The sequence below is a fragment of the Felis catus genome, chromosome A2 (genome assembly GCF_018350175.1).
Source record: "Felis catus isolate Fca126 chromosome A2, F.catus_Fca126_mat1.0, whole genome shotgun sequence".
NCBI lineage: Eukaryota > Metazoa > Chordata > Mammalia > Carnivora > Felidae > Felis > Felis catus.
This window is the reverse complement of record NC_058369.1, coordinates 140,737,921-140,752,212: the sequence shown is the minus strand read 5'-3', so window position 1 is coordinate 140,752,212 and position 14,292 is coordinate 140,737,921. Positions and strand designations below refer to the sequence as shown.

The 14,292-nt window shown below is 37.0% G+C and overlaps 1 protein-coding gene across 1 annotated transcript in view; it reads left to right on the top strand.

The window, feature by feature from the left end:
- Window positions 1-14,292, top strand: part of IQUB (IQ motif and ubiquitin domain containing) — a 126,229-nt gene that overhangs the window by 62,078 nt on the left and 49,859 nt on the right. The gene's annotated exons all lie outside the window — the stretch shown is intronic.

Sequence of the window (14,292 nt, the reverse complement as noted above, 5' to 3'; positions counted from 1 at the left end):
AAGTAGCAGTATTTTTCACACACACACACACACACACACACGCACGCACGCACAATAATTTGGGGGTGGGGTGGGGGGAGAATCTTTCTCCTAATTCCAATCAGTAGATAATGAGCTGTTCTCTTAAGTTTAGTGATCAAGGAATTCAATCTAAATATTAATATTTGTTCTATATAAATATTTGCCAACATTTCAACAACATATTTTGTAGGATATGTACAATTTTTTTTTAATTTAGCAAAATCGTGGTACATGGCAATTATTTGTAAGGAACTAAATATCAAAGGAACAAAGTGCTATAATGCTGTTAATTTCAAGGTTTCATGGACAATTCAGACATTCTGGGAACTTTCTAAATGGTGAATTACAGATGGGGTTAGACTGATCACTGATAAACAGGTAACAACTTAAGGCAGACAAGAGTGGGTTTACACCGGAATGTAAATTATCAGATTTTCACAAGACAATGTAGGAGAATGCCCCATCTTATTTTTTTTTTTTATTTTTTTTTCAACGTTTATTTATTTTTGGGACAGAGAGAGACAGAGCATGAACGGGGGAGGGTCAGAGAGAGAGAGGGAGACACAGAATCGGAAACAGGCTCCAGGCTCTGAGCCATCAGCCCAGAGCCTGATGCGGGGCTCGAACTCACGGACCGTGAGATCGTGACCTGGCTGAAGTCAGATGCTTAACCGACTGCGCCACCCAGGCGCCCCAAATGCCCCATCTTAGAGATGGAAGGGTGGGGAGGCAAGCAGCAAGGGAGAAATATTCAGATAGGGACAAATAAGAGATTTTGAGAATTCTTCTATTTGCCCCAAGGGTGAAGCAACTGACTAGATAGCGTTTGCTCTTAGTATAGAAGATTTTGGAATACAACAAGGAGGGGTGGACCAACCAGAGCAATTAAATTCATTACTGGAAAGGGGCAGTACCTACAGGACTGGGAGAATAACCATTAAGCGGAAAACACAGCTCAACAGCAGAAAGACTTTCCTCAATAAAGTCAACTATTCTGGTAAACACTTTTCAATCCTTCTAGAACTACTTGTTTTACACAGCTATCTGAAAATCCACAGCAGAAGGGACGAGAAGAGGTATCTGGCTAGAGAGCCATCAGTGGGCGGAGCGGGGGCGGAGGGGGAGTCAGGTTGCTACCCACTAAAATTTTAACTCCAGCATACTGGAGAGCAATGACTTGTTGAGCAGTTAGGTTCTCCTGCTTCCATAGTATCTGCATTCCTCAACTTTATGGCCTGATGAGCATATTTCCCTTAGCCCACTAACTAATGAAGCTGTAGAAGGCATTTCCTTCTTTCTCTTTTATGAAGACTGTATTATATGGTTACAGGCCTAACAATAGAATAGAGCAATATTTTACAAATTGCAAAACAAGCTGTCAAGAATAGTCACTATATATATGCGTGTATATATGTGTGTGTGTGTGTGTGTGCGCGTGTGTGTGTATACGTGTATATATGTGTGTGTGTGTGTATACACATATATACATATGTATATGTGTATATATATATATGTATAAATATAGTGACTATTCTTGATCAGCTTGTATCTATCTATCTATCTATCTATCTATCTATCTATCTATCTATCTATCATCTATCTATCTATCTGGATTAAAAAATTTAAAAGGGACCCTTCTGAGGAATGATATTCACATAACAAATCTCTTCATTCATGTTAAGGATATTTGATAGCACTTTTCGTCCTTTGGGGAGAAATTGATACTGGGAAAATATTGCTATTACCCAGATAAACAATTGCTAAATTCCCAAAAACAACACATAAATGGCAATGACCAGCAGGTTTCATTCTTGAAAGAGATTTGATGGATTAGCTCAAGATAGTTCCCTAGAATTTAGAGGAAAGGGACAAAGTGATGAAGTAGATGAGCAAAAATAATAAGTTTAATGAACTTACTAGAAATAACAATACACTAGAAATAACATAAGCCTAGAATGGACTGGAAAAGGAGAAGCAATTAGCAAAGAGAGATTTAAAGCCAATTTTCCCAAGCTAAAAAGATCTATAACCTTAGCTGTATAAAGAATCTACCAAGTACTGGGAAAATTAACATATTGACACACATAGAAACAATCTCATGGTATTTCTGAATTTCAGGAATATTGGACAAATTCCATAAGCATGCAAGTTGGAGGCGGAAAGTAGCCACAAGAAAATAAAATCAATAGCAGCCTCATAGATTTCTGTTACCCAACACTAAATGCCAGAAGGAAGGAACATTTCTATTGAAGGATTTCGAATTTTGAGGGTAAAAAAGATGATTTAAGAATTTTACTTTTGGGAAAATATTTGTGAAGATAGCAGAAAGACATTGTTAAGCAGAAAGCATATCATGAATCTCTATGTACCCATTCTGTACTCCAGCCAACCTTAAAACTATAGAAGTAAGGTATGGATGTGACACCGTATATGAGAAAAGGCAGTGAGCACTGCAAGTTCAAGATCCTTTCTAAATGATCATTTGTGTGGTTATGAAACAATGTAATGAACAAAAATAATTCCTCAAATGAAAATCTATACTGCAAAAAAAAAAATCAATCTACCAAAATAATACCCTGACTATTCCAATAAAATGTCTACTATAGGAGCATTCAGAGGGATAAAAGTGTTCCAAGTCTTTTTAATGGGAGAAGTTTCAATGGATCGATAGGAAAGTAGATATTAAAATATTTAGTTAAAAAATTTAAAGACTAATGCTAGCAGAATGAAAATTGAATTATAAACTCCACGTTTCTGGAGGCAAAAAGGGAACAACAAACTTGAGAACTATTATGAAATAAAGCGTTTTTGTTTTTATTTTCTAAGATGAGCAGGAAGAAGTACATATAAGAAACCAGGTTAAAAAATCACAGTGTGTAAATTCAGATAGGTAAAGTTATCTAGTAAAGGATAGTTATTATCATAGTGTATCCAAAGAGTGAACCATTTGCTGTGTACCAGATATATACCCCAAATGGAATGACATAGAAAGGTTAAAAATAATGATACTTTGTAAAATTGCAATAGTCATATGTAAGCAGACAACAACAACAAAAAAATGGTAGAATATTAATTTCCCGGATGAAACTGAGAAGAAAAACAGCAGAGCAGAGAGAGTTACTTTATCTTGATAAATTATTATTCACAGTATAAATGAATAATTAATCTCCATGTTAGATACAAAAGTAAGTTTTAAAAAAGTCATTTGAAAGACAATTCTCCATAGGCTTCTTGCACTTCTGAATGTCTTTTGAGCAGAGGTAGTAGTTCTGCTTTTTTTCAGACTTATTTTGAAGGATGTTTGTGTAGCAAGCAGTCTTGGAAGATAGGGATAGTGTTTACTGTTCACTATAAAAGATTCAGAGTCTCTAAGCCCAGGATTTCTATCCTGCAAACAACTCACTGTGCGTGCATGTGGCGTCTGGACCTTGTATCACCCTGGTGGAATTAGGGCAAAATGCTGATATTCTGGCCGCTGCTATTTCTGTGAACAATAGATTGTGCTTCATCCCTGACCTAGGAGTCTCGTGTCTTCCACTCTCATCTACGAAATTCCAGCAGGCAAATTTGTTAGCATCTCAGACCCTTTGCAGTTCTTGACCCAGATAACCTTAAAAATGAAAAAATCGTGAGTCAAGAGGTAGAAAATGTTTCTCCTCTCTTTCCAGGGGTACTGGGTGACTGATTGCAATTCTTCATCCTCTTGAAATGTGGCAGGATTATGTAACATGCTTTGCCCAAAGTATTATGCAAGGAAAGTTGTCTTGTGTTGCAAATGAGCATTGAAAGAACGAATAATTCTAAAGGAATACCTATAGATATTCCTCTAAGAAATAGAAAAAGAGTGAATACTCCCCAACTCATGAGGCCAACATATCCTCGATACCAAAATTTGACAAGGATAGTACAAGAAAATGATAGGCCACTTTCACAATGAATATAGATGCAAAAATCCTAAACAAAATATTCGCAAATAAAATTTAAAAACATATTAAAAGACAAATAATGTCTTTTGCTGGATATTCTTCATTTGCTTCTTCAGATTTCCCTTCCACCCTCCCTTCTCTGTTGTGTGCCCTTAGAGGCTGCTCTTTATGCACGTATCAGTGAGTGTATAATGTCCTCCAGTTGCATCTGGTCAGTGGGAAGCATCAGCAGGACATCTGAGATCTGGAAGACACACAGAGGTTGGGTATTTATTCTCTTGACTCCTATCTGATTGTTGGTCTGTTGTCAGTGACTGCATTTATCTGCCGGAGGCCGTATCTCTGATTGTATGTATGGTCAGCCTTTCTACTCTATAACTGTCTTTGAGTTCTGAGACTCATTCCAGCTTATGGGTGAATTGCTTTCTTTTATAGCTAGGTTGAAGGTGCTTCACTTTTTTATTTTGATTTCCTTAAACCGTGCCCTTTCCTTTGTAAACCCTTTTCTAAATACTTTTCAAATTCACAGTTTGAGTGTGCCTCCTGGACCCTGACAAAAACAGTAACTGGTACCAGGAACAATCCTAGCAAACAGACTTTAAAATGGAATCTAGGCTTGGGCTGCTCACATATTTGGAGAGCATATGGATAACCTCCTTGCCAGGGGGAAATAGGACACTGGTAATGTGCACCATGTGGTAGCATCATGACAACTCAAAATATCACAAGTGGTGGTGCACAATGGGGTGCATGTGGAGGATAAGCATAGGGAGATCAAATGGCTGAGCCAACTAGTCACTTTGGTGGCAAAGATTATGGCATAGGATGGTACTTCTTACAACTGAAAGGGTTCATAAGGAAAGGATAGACTGAAAGCCTTGAAGGTCCAACACAAGGCCCAGATAGAAATTCAGAAAACCTTAATGATAACTCTAAAGAAATTACTTATCTCCTGTGTTTACGTGTCAGATGTAACTGGGGATTAAGTCTAGAGCCTGACTGGAAGGTTTACAGTTATACTGTTAGTAAAGTGTGTACCCAGGCTAGATCACATTAAGGTAAGAGTAGTGGTGAGGAAGAACAAACAAGGTATGGTCGGGTATGGGTTAGCCTATATACTGAAAGAGTTGTAGGATCGTGTCAGTTTTTTATCAAGAGTTAGGGGAGCATGTATAAGAGTTTATTCTAAGACTATTAGACCAAAAAGGACGAAACAAAAGATTGCACCAAAGCAAATTCATGTTCTTGCCTAGAATCCAGGATTTACTGTGTTGGCTTGAGGCCCTGTGAACTGCTAGATATGTTTACCACTAGAAAGTGACCTATATCAATGACCTCAAAATGCAAGAACTTCCCTCGAAAACATTATTCAGGAAAATGTGTTGGTGGGGTGGATCTATTATGTGTGACTTTCTCAGACACCCCTTACAGGTGTCAGTACTACACAAGAGGATCTTCACCAAGGCATTAAGAAATGCAGTCGTGAGTGTGTTACCAGCTTCCCTGAAAAGCTCTGTGGTGGCTGTTCCCTATAGGCTGGAGATGACAGTGGGAATATCGTTATGGAATTTGATAACCTGATTTTATGGGAACAATGTGATCCCCAACGCTAAAAGCCGAGTGGTGAAGCTTAACCATCGGAGAAAAAGAGGGCAGAGTTATAATAAAAAGCCCTAGGAGCAAAGTGATTTACCCTGAAGAGATTTATAAGGATGATTAAATGATAATCAGATCCACGGGGATGAAACGGACAGTCATTCATTTTCTAGAGCTCCTGTAACAAATTACAACAAACTGAATGGCTTAAACAACAAGTATTTCTTTTCTCACAGTTCTGCAGGCCAGAAGTCTGAAATCAAGGTGTTGGCAGAGACACTCTCTCTCCAGATGCTATGTGAGAGAATCTTTTCTTGCCTCTTCCAGCTTCTGGTGGCTCCAGGCATTTCTTGGATTCTTTGGCTGTAGTATTCCAATCTCTGCCTTTATGGTCACATGTGGCCTCCTTCTCTTAATGTGTCTGTTTTCTATTCTTCTGCCTCTTATGTGGATACTTATCATTGGATGATTCACTAAGTGACGACATTACTAAAAAATGCCCATAATAAACTGTATGTTATCAGATTGACCCAATCATAAAGTTGAATGTACACAGCATCATTCCATTGTGAAGTGGAAATTATATATTCAAGAACACCCTTGTAGGTTTAGAAGTTACAAGTAAACCACATGAAGTAGATACTTCAGACTCCCATGTTATATACTCCTACTGTTTCCCCCTTACCCCTCAACAAACAACTATGGCTTCATGGACAGTTGCCTATGACCACTGAAATGGAAGGAAAAAAAGAATTGGTTTACAGAAGGATCTTCCCGCCATAGTGTCAATAGATGATCCAGTTTAGGGAAAGGTCTGCACATATGCTTCCCACTTTACTGCAGCTCCACTTTGGAACGCCATGGAAGACACTATAAAGAATTCTCTCGAAGGGAAGACTTTCAAGTGGCACATCTTGTTATCTACTTTTTGTGCAATGGGAACATAGTTGGTGGTATAGATCTACAGAGATCCATGGGCAGTACCTACAAGGTTAATCAACTGGAAAGAGACTTAGAATAATATATATTTTTAATTTTTTTAACATTTATTCATTTTTGAGACAGAGAGAGACAGAGCATGAACTGGGGAGGGTCAGAGAGAGGGAGACACAGAATATGAAACAGGCTCCAGGCTCTGAGCTGTCAGCACAGAGCCCGACGTGGGGCTCGAACTCACGGACCGCGAGATCATGACCTGAGCTGAAGTCGGCCACCCAACCGACTGAGCCACCCAGGCACCCCTAGAATAATATTTAAAACTTGGTGATAAGGAGTTTGGGGGGGGATGCATGTGGGTAAGCATGTCCTATGTAAGTGCACTCCAGATGGCATCTGCTGCAGAGGATGCTGTCAGTAATCAAGCAGACAAGATTATTCCTCCTATGTATCTCAATCAGCTTCTTCCACCAGATTTCTGGTGTTTGCTCAATGGGTTCATTCACAAACCAACACTGACAATATGGATGGAACTCATCTATGGGCTTAACAACAGGGATTTTGCTTCACCTAGTCCCATTTGGCTACAACCATAGCCAGGTGTCTAATCTGCCAATAGCAGAGGACAATAATAAGCCACAAGATGATAATATTCCCCAGGGAAACCAGCTGGCAATCTGATGGATAGTTGAGTATATTGGATCTTTTTTATCAGGGAAAGGGCATTCTCATGAATATAGATGTTTAATATGCATATGGACTTGTCTTCCTTGCTTACAGTATTTCTGTCCACACAATCATTCATGGACCTACAGGAAGTATTACTTATCATTATGGTTTCATGTATTACATTACCTTCAACCAAGGACTCATTTCACAGAGGAGGAAGTGAGACATTGGGTTCAGGCTCACAGAATTCACTGGTCTTACCATGTCCTTACTACCTGGAAATATCTGGCTTGATTAAATTCTAGAATGACCTACTGAAGGGTCAGTTATGGCATCATCGGAGTGACAATACCCTGAGGGGTTGGAGTGCTGTCTTACAGGATGTAGTATATGCCTTAAATCATTGGTCAGTATATACTGTCTCTTTCAGGCAGAATGCATAGGCTGGGAAAAAATGGGCAGAACTAGCTAGTGGATGTTGCTATCTCTCCTATCCTAAAAATGCACAGAACTGGGAACAAAAGATAAAGCTGAGTGTGACCCCTTTCACTGTTATGCCATGTAATCTACATAAAATTATCACTGTTCATCCTTTCAACCTTGTACTCAATGGATTTGTAGATCTTAATACACAAGGAAGAAATTCCTCCAGGGAACACAGTAATATTCCCACTGAACTGGAATTCAAGACTCACAAAGCAATTCTTTAGAGAGCATAAATGGTCAAGTCAGTGTGTCTAAGAGAACAGGTCATAATTTCTATTTTTTGTACATTGAGAGCTACCAATACCTGGTTGAGAAAGAATATTTTCACTTTTTTTTTTTGGCTTTAAGACTATTTTATTCTCATTAGAACTCATAGGAGTCCCTGGCAACTCCAAATGATACTCCAGATAGTATGCCATGGTGACCTATTAGAAGCAATACACCATGTTGCTTTATGTGAATTATGTATCACTCCATAATGGGCATTATAAAACATCATTTTGGACTCTCAAAACTGTCACATATTATATATATATATATATATATATATATACACACACATGTGTGTGTGTGTATATACACACACACACACACATGTGTATATATATATGACTTTCAGAGGGAAAACTGAAAAAGTTTAGTTAAAATCATATACTGGGGTCTCCTGGGTAGCTCAGTCGGTTAAGTCCGACTCTTGGTTTTGGCTCAGGTCATGATCTTACAGTTCATGAGATTGAGCCCTGAGTTGGGCTCTGTGCTGACATCATGAAGCCTGCTTGGGATTCTCTCTCTCCTTCTCTCTCTGCCCCTCCCCCACTCACACTTGCTCACTCGTGCATGCATGTGTTTTCTCTCTCACCCTCTCTCCCTCTCAAAATAAATAAACTTTAAAAATAAGACTAATATACTGGATGCTCTTTGCTTGAGAAGAATGTATATTCTGTTGGATGATGTAGTCTATAGACATCCATTATATGCAGCTAACTGATAGTGTTGTTGAGTTCAACTGTGTTCTTACTAATTTTCTGGATGCTGGATCTGTACATTCTGACAGAGGGATGCTGAAGTGCCCAACTATAACAAAATAATCCTAATTCCTCCCTTCCATCCCTTGTATCATTGCTGTCATTCATTTCACTTACATATAAGCATACATAAACATATATATGATATATACAAACGCAAAGTCATTTTGCTACTGTTTTTAACAAAATGTTATCTGTTAAATCAGTTAGGAATACTGTTCTAGTAGGTTGTGACTCACTATTTGCCAGTCATTCTCTCCAATATAAGGTTTGTCTGTGACCTTACTTCTGTTATAGATGTAAAAAGAGTTGTTGATTTTTCAGTTGGTCAGCTTTTTATTTGTTAGGACAGAGTGGGCACTTCTAAGCTTTTTTACATGCTGTACCAAAACTCCCCTAGATGTTCTGGGCTTGGAAGATATTCTAATAATCCTTTTGCCAACTTAAATTTAATGTACTGCATATTTTTAAAAACATTTCTTATGTTACACATCTAATACATATAAAATAGATTAAAATATTACCAATAAAAGTCAATTTAAAAAAACATATACTCAATTTTCAGTCTTAATGATTCAGGAAGAAATATTTCCACTATAGTCATTATATGTATGCAATTATATAATCAGGAAAGGAAAATACATACTGAACTATAAACTTCTCAATATGAATAGTTTGTGATAATGACAATGTCTGCTTTTCATCACATATTACGGACAGCTATTGCAAGATGTTTGTGAAATCTACACTGAATTTGAACTTCTTTCCCACATACAATGTAGAATTAAATTACAATTTGAACAAATACATGCTAAGAGTGTTCTCAGATTCTAGAGAGCTGATATATTTGCATTGTGTCAAAACTGAAATTAAGAGCATATCAAAAACTGAATTGAGCAATGTTTAATCATTGCTGATTCAAGTGACTTGGAGTGAAGATCAATATAGGGGATGCAGAAGTAAATTGATACTGAACAGAGTGTAAAAGTTTTGCACAAGTCCGATGACTATATTTTTCTGACTCTCCAATAAGGTAATATACTGGAGTTTAGTATTTCCTGCTAGTATTGGATTTGTGAGTTGAATTAGGTACAAGAACAAGTAATGAAAGAAGGAGACTGGATTATTTTTCCTTAATAGCTTTTCAAATTGTTATCTATATACTTACAGATATGCATTTTCACACCCTGGATATTCCCCTTGTTTGTTTGTTTGTTTGGTTGGTTGGTTGGTTGGTTGGTTGGTTTTTTTCCTACCTTCTCTCCCATGTCTATACTTTATTCTAATCTTATTTTATTTTAAGGCCAGCCCAACTGTACTTCATGATGTGGACTAGTTACTGTGCCTTAGGGCACAATGTTAAGTAAAATGCTATTCATGCCCTAAAGGAACCTATGTAGATAGATAGACAAATAATTGTGACCTTTCTGTGCTTCTTCATCCATAAAGTAGGCAATACTTCTTAACTGACTGAGCCACCCAGGCGCCCCCCAAGTAGGCAATAGTTCAGCAGCAGGATTGTTAACAATTAAGACTGTTTATGTAAAATATATGGGAACAGGAAATGTTAAATGTTTGTTAAATGAAGGATTAAAGTTTGCTGTCTTTAAGTGCTTTTAAAGACAGCTTAATTTTCTTTCTTTTATGATTTCATATGCAGTATTTTGTTGGGGGACATGCAGAATTAGGTCTTACCCTCTAATGACGGGTCATCTGTTTTAGTGGCCTGCATGCTTGTTAACAGTGCCGTGGTTCTGTGGGAATTTGTCCAACAGCTAGCGCGTGCTAATTTGACCTGCAACTCATCCCTTACCTTTGTTGTTTCCTTTTATTCAGAGCTCTGCTTTAAGCAGAACTCTGCTTTCTACAGCTAAATGTTCCAGGTGTATGACGTGTGAACAGCTACTGTGATACTTTGCAGCTATGAACTTTATGAGCGTTCAAGAGGTTATTATGAACTTCCTGTGGCGCTTCCTCAGAAAAAACCATCTTCACAAGAGCTTTCTCTGTAAATTGTTTGCTTCGTTCTCTCCGCCACTCAGCTTGGCTCCTCACTAATGCTGTGTTTGGCAGCCTCCAGTGGTGTTCCTAACCTGCATTTATCTTTCCCAAGTTAGAAGCAGCTGGGCAATTTTAGGAAAACAACAACTCACTAATTCTTTCATTTCTAATTTGTAAAGCCAGTAATTCTCTCAAACTTTAGGATCCTGGTTTGGCTTTGAAACAAAGAACTATATATGGTCTTAAACTTTCTAGGCTTTAGAATTTACAAATATCCTCTTAATGTGAGAGTTTTAAAAATACCAGTTACTGGAATAACAAATATTATATACTGTGATAGCTCTATTTTCCTTACCTGTTTTTACGTTGACATGAATAAAACCAACTGGAGTTGGTCTCACATTGTAAGAAACTATTTCATTTGTATCACACACAGCAAGTAGCCAGAAAAGATCCTTGAATTGAAAAAATTTTTAAGTTGCTTTCAAACAAATAATAAAGACTTCTTATCTGCTAAACAAAAACCCCAGTTTTATAATAACGACATGTTTTTGTAATTGTTTTCTTTGGAGAAAATTCTAGAGAGATTAATTATTTTTAGAATGAATTTAATGTCTGCTGGTTTTCAAACTTTTAAATTACATTATTATTTGACTGAACTGAACTCCTCTTGATCTGCCTTTTAAACGATCTTTTCCTTATAAATAACTGTTAGGGAAAAACTTACTAAGTAGGCCAAAATGCCACATACTGGTCAGGCTCCCTCCAGATATGAAAGTAGGGAGAAGGAAAACAGCCTTGGATGTTCGACAAATTATAACAATACTTTGTTTTAAAAACATCAATATAGTGGGGCGCCTGGATGGTTCAGTCAGTTGAGCGTCTGACTTTGGCTCATGTTACGATCTCGTGGTTTGTGGGTTCCAGCCCCACGTCGGGCTCTGTGGTGACAGCTCAGAGCCTGGAGCCTGCTTCGGATTCTGTGTCTGTCCCTCTCTGACCCTTTCCCACTCACACTGTCTCTCTTTCCTTCAAAAATAAATAAACATTAAAAGTAAATAAGGGGCGCCTGGGTGGCGCAGTCGGTTGAGCGTCCGACTTCAGCCAGGTCACGATCTCGCGGTCCGTGAGTTCCAGCCCCGCGTCAGGCTCTGGGCTGATGGCTCAGAGCCTGGAGCCTGTTTCCGATTCTGTGTCTCCCTCTCTCTCTGCCCCTCCCCCGTTCATACTCTGTCTCTCTCTGTCTCAAAAATAAATAAACGTTGAAAAAAAAAATTTAAAAAAAAATAAAAAAAATTAAAAAAAAGTAAATAAATAAAAACATCAATATAGTAATAAAAATGCTATAAGAAATAGCAAAACTAGTTATGTTATTCTTTTAATAAAAACCGCATTACACAAGAAATAAATTTAAAAACCTATGACTCACAGAAAGGATCCTAATTCCCCCAATATACCTATAGTTGCAATTTTTACTTGCAGTGGTTGAAGTGTACATAAGAAATTTATTTTTATTGCATCATTTCATTATTGAGGTAAAATTTATAAAGAGTGAAATACATAGATCCTATGTGTATAATTTAATGATTTTGAACAATGTGTACATCTGTATGACCAATATATTATAGAACATAGATATGATTTCAGAAAGTAGTTTTGTGGCCCCATACAGTCAATTCTTACCCACCACAGACAATCACCATTCTGACTCCAGTCATCAGAGATTAGCATTGATGGTTCTTGAGTTTATATTATAAAGAACTCTTTTGTGCCTGGCTTCTTTTGTGCAATATAATATTTTTGAGATTCCCTGATGTTTAATGCCTCGACAATTTGTTAATATTATTGTTGAATGATATTTTATTTGGATTCTCGCCAGGCTCTTTGGGCTATTATAAATAAGCTGCTATGAACTTTCTTTTACCAAGCCTTTTTCTGAACACATACTTTCATTTCTATTGAGGAAATATCTAGAATAAAAATTGTTACGTTGTAGGGCACATATATTTGCAACTTTAGCACAATGGGCTGAACAGTTTTCCATAATTGATTATATTTTACATTCCACCAACAACGTGTAAGAATTGTATTTGCTCTGAATCTTCACTAGCAGTTGGTGGTATAGGTCTTTTTGTTATCTTATTGGATGTGAAGTGGCATCTTATTATAGTTGTAATTTACATTTCCCTGTTGACTAATGAAGAACAACTTTCTATGTTCTTACTGCATCATTCTTATGCATTCTGTTGGAAGGTGTTTCATCCATTCTTCAGTTGGATTGCTTTTCTTAGGTGTTAAGTATTCTTTATACTTTCTGAATACAAGTCCTCTGTCAGATACATATTGGCGGCTCTTTTCTTCCAGTCTGTGGCTCTCTGTTTAATTGTATCGTGTCCTTTCGTGAGTAACAGTTTTTAACTTGTGAAAGTCCAGTTAATCAGTTATTTTTATGGTGGTCAGTGCTTTTGTGTCCTGAGAAAAGTTTGCCTTCCCTCAAGTTGAGCAGGTATTCTTTCTTCTACTTGTTTGTAGCTTTAGCTTTACATTTAGGTCCTTTACATTTAGGTCCTTAACTCATCTGAGTGAATTTCTGTATATTAAGTGAAATTGGGATTGACTAAAGTTTCTTTTTTGTGTGTGGCTCTCTAGTTGCTAGAGCCATTTGTTGAAAGGAATTTCCTTTGTCCCTTCTTTTATTGGTACTTTGATTGTATTCTTTGCTTGTCTCCATTGATATCTGCTCTCACTTTTATTAATTTATTGTTTCTATTTATTTTGGGTTAATATGCTTATCTTTCCCTAGTTTCTTCAAGTGAAAACTTTGAAGAGAATTGATTTTAAATCTTTTATTCATATAAGCATTTCATGCTATAATTTTCCCTCCAAACAATGCTTTAGCTATACTCAACAAATCTAAGTTGTTGTCTTTTCAACATCAATTTATGATATAAGAATGCAAAATAGTCAAGTGCTATTTGACTCTGTGCTTATTCTATTCTCATATAACCTAAAGGCACATTTCAAAGAAGAAAAGTTTGAGGCAGGTTTCTATTCATATGCAATTATATGTATAAGTGCATAATTTGACTTTGGGCATAAAAATGAATTCCTCTAGAATAATATACAAGTATATTACATAAACCAAATATATTAGATTTTTAAAACTATGCAATTTAAGAGGTAAGAGTATTCACTCAAAGTAAATTTATTTTAGTACTCATTTATAAAATCCAAATGACGAATACCCGCAACTTTAATATCAAATCACTCTAAGATTCCTATCTTTTTTTTTCTCTCCTTTTCTCTTGTTCTGTCCTCTGAATTGTTCTGGTGATACATTATGAGGAAGGCTAAATATGCCTCACAAAAGTTCATATTTGTTGAAAAACTTGACCATATCTTTGGGAAGGAGTACTACTCAAGAAACGAAATACTCTTTATGCAATGGTCTGTGTTTTTATTTGCCAGCATTACTCAGAGAATGGTAGCCACATTTTGCCTGTCCAGGGCAGAAATGCCAAATAGCATTTCTGACTTTAATATTTATTACCCATAGTATATTTGTCTCCTATACATGCATATTGTCTAGAGTAGTGTGGCTAAGCCCATAGGTTGAACAGGAATCAAACTTC